We start from the raw sequence: 3482 nt of genomic DNA on the forward strand, positions 1-3482 counted from the left end.
GGAAATCTGCAATCTTCACGCTCTTTGATAGCCATGCTACATTGCTGTTTACTTGGATGGAGCAGAGAGCACAACATCAGGACATAGGAAATATTACAATGCATGATAAGAAAGGTGTGAGCTCTACAGCAAGGCCTCTAACCCTTTGCCAGTGCCAAATACATAGGGCTTAACTCAGATCTGATCACAGCAGCAAATTTATTAGCTAAAACCATGTACACTGCAGGGGGGGGGGGTGTATAATATGTGCAGAGAGAGTTAGATTTTGGTGCGGTGTGTTCAAACTGAAATCTAAATTGCAGTGTAAAAACAAAACAGCCAGTATTTACCCTGCACACAAACAATATAAGCCACCTAAATCTCTCTGCAAATGTTATATCTGCCCCCCCCCCATCCCTGCAGTGCACATGGTTTTGCCCACTAGCTAACAAATTTGCTGCATCTGGGAATTACAGCAGCTTAATATTTCTTTTTACAGAAGGTTCAGCAAATTAAATTATTTAGTGAAATACTGTAATCATAACAGTTACAGGGATATTGTAGGTAGATTTATTGTCAGTGGATAAATGTAAAAATTAAACCCTTAGGCATAGTTCCAAAATGCTGTCATTGCAATCCAGATTTTAAGGATATCATGCTTGAGCACAGGTGACTTAATTAGAACTTCGGTCAATGTGAATTAACCATTGGACTCAACCATGGTTATCCTTAAAACCCAGGGGTCTATTTAAGATCGATCTTAATCGATGTTGGGCTTCCAGGTTGAAAAAAACACACACATTTGTTTTCACATTAAACAGACTTCCACATGAGAAAGCAGCAAGGATGCAGTGGCGTTAATGTTTCCTGGTGTCAACTTGTATTATTTCAGTAGACATTGAAATGAGGATGCATCTTGCTGCCTTTCCAATGAAGCAAGTTTAATTTAGTAATAGGTGAAAAACCATCCTTACAAAGGTGTTAATCAGAGACTTGGCTTTGTGGACACTTTTCAGAGAACAAATTTGTTAGCATAAAAATAAAGCCAGAAAATGAAGAGCTGTTTAATCACTCGATTGGATTTTTCTGCCAGCATATTTTTTTTCTCTGCAACCCACTGCTAAATTGTGCTTCCTAGCTGTTTTTTATAAAATCACTGAATCAAATCTAACTCTGATTACATCAGAGAAGGCCATGTACCCTACACCATAAGAGGAGGTTTGAAATTTTGACTTGTCTACTTAAATATCACCAAAATCTGATCACAAGGTTAATTACGTCCCTGGGTGGGATTGAACCACCAACCTTTTGGTTAATAGCCAAACACACTAACCGATTGCGCCACAGAGACACTTTGCAAAAGTCCATACTGACAAAGGCTAATAAGCATTCATCTAAAACGTTTCCTAGAAAAACTTTAAAAAGTCAATAATCTGGAGAGTTTTTGTAAGATGTTTCTTCCATCAACCAACGAAGAAACACATTGGTACTTTCCCATGATGAGTGAGTGCTTCAGGATCTCTTGCACTTACATGTGCAGCAGAGTACTGCAATGGAAGCATGCTGGGCCCATAACCCAGAGGTAGGCAGATTGAAACTATCCTCTGCTATATGCATTTTTTTTGTTAATTAAAGTAATCCAAAACTGGGATTGATATTTTGTCTCTTTTATTTTTACTTAAAGTACAATAACTTTTACCATTTTAATTTGTTTTAATAGTATATTGACAGTATTATTTTCTTTCAAAAATCCACTTCATTTTCTTTACCCTATTATTAAAATGGTAATTGAAGAAGAGGAATTGTTGCTTTGACTGCAGCATTCCTGGGGTTAACTGGTGTTTCTTCAAGTCACAAGGTATGGAGCTGCTGTATAGTTACTCGCAAGTCAGTAGTTGTATGATGCTCACACCTGTTAAGCTGGATACACACAGAATGCCCTACACAGGGGGTGAAATGAGCGCCCCCCCCACCCCCCGTACGCTCAGCACACATCACGCTGTGCTGAGCGGGGGGAGAGATGTGTGCTGAGCAGTTCGCTCAGCACACATCTCTCCCCAAAATCGGGCCGTGAATACGGACCTTTAAACTGGATCCACACTTAGATTATCTGTCCAATTTTTTTTTCTAGTTGAAACAAAATTATGCTAATATGTGGCAGCAAATTACAATTGACCATTTGTTCACAAACACTGGAAAACATCCAAAAATGGTCATTTAGATAAATTGGTTAAATCCATTTCATTTAGCTAATTTATCCAAACTACCTTTATTGTATCTTTGTGGGTGAATGATGTGTGGGTCAGTGTTGAGGGTGGTGGAGGAGATGGGTAATAGGCACAGCAGGGTGTGGACAGTCAAATAGTGTGCTTAGAGGTTCAGAGTCATTGTATGAGACTCTGGCAACAGTGACTTGATAAGTCTGGTGTCCATAGGGTGGGACGCATTAACCTTTTTATGCTATTGAAATAGTTCTCCTCCTGACCGACGCAGTTCCTTGCTCCGATGTTGGTGTATTGTCCTGTTGCAGCGCCTCTCCACTGTGGTCACAGTGAGCTGTGTGGTGTTGCTGGCGCATGCCAATCTCCCCCCAACCTCCCTCTTGCATTTCAGACCTACGTACGCATGATGGGATCTTGTATGATATGCGCGTGTGCTGTAGAGATGAAAGTGGGGGTGAGGAGGCAGATCGTGAGATGGGGAAACTTTGTGGACTGTTAGCGAAGGGGAGCACTGGGCAATCTGAGTTGCAAAGAGGGCAGCAGAAGAGGTTATTGCATGTGCACTGGTGACAGGTCCATCCTTGGTGGCCAGCCTCAGTGGTAAAGGGGTACATGAGCTAGTGTCCCTTGGCCAGCCATGTACCATGGCCACCTCCCTACCTCCTATATATTCTCCCTGATCTGTCACTTTGTTACGGTCTGCTGCTGGCACTGGTGTATCGTCCTGCAGTTGCCGTCTCCGCCCATTGCTGTGACTTCCCCCAGAGTTAGCCACACAGAGTGACAGATCTGGGAAAATATATAGGAGATCATTACTTTCACTTGCAGCCTACCTTATTTTTTGCAGCCTAGCATGCTCCTGACCCCTTCTCTCACTAATACTTATACAACATTCATGAACTCATCTTAAGGTTTCTTTATTATTCAGTCACACTGTCTTGGATCCAAACCATTTCCTGTGGCATTGCAGTCAAACAATTGAGCTATTTACCCTTGCATAGAAAGGTATAATCTAAGCTAGAGAATTCTATTTGGAGCTCACCTTGTACTTTGTGAAGAAATAATCAGCTTTGTGGCTGAGCAGATATATGGAGTGTGTGGCTGCACACTGCATTGATCTGCTGAGTTCCAATGCTAATAATTTTTTTTTTTTGCAAAGTACCAATAGCTTCATTGTGAAGCTGGAAAGAAGGGTGTTACGGCATGGAATGTACAAACTGCGAGACCCTGCTGGTAGCGCCTTTGTCTATTTAGTAGGAAGGGCACGTAACAGCCGGGGGG

At 41.7% G+C, this 3482-nt stretch overlaps 1 non-coding gene across 1 annotated transcript; it reads right to left on the reverse strand.

Annotated features, from left to right (window-relative positions):
• Positions 1-1256: 1256 nt before the first annotated feature.
• TRNAN-AUU (transfer RNA asparagine (anticodon AUU)) lies at positions 1257-1330 on the reverse strand. Its single transcript has one exon. It is a non-coding gene; the product is annotated as a tRNA-Asn (tRNA).
• Between the last annotated feature and the right edge of the window lie 2152 nt (positions 1331-3482).

The sequence above is a fragment of the Pseudophryne corroboree genome, unplaced genomic scaffold, assembly GCF_028390025.1.
Source record: "Pseudophryne corroboree isolate aPseCor3 unplaced genomic scaffold, aPseCor3.hap2 scaffold_1708, whole genome shotgun sequence".
NCBI lineage: Eukaryota > Metazoa > Chordata > Amphibia > Anura > Myobatrachidae > Pseudophryne > Pseudophryne corroboree.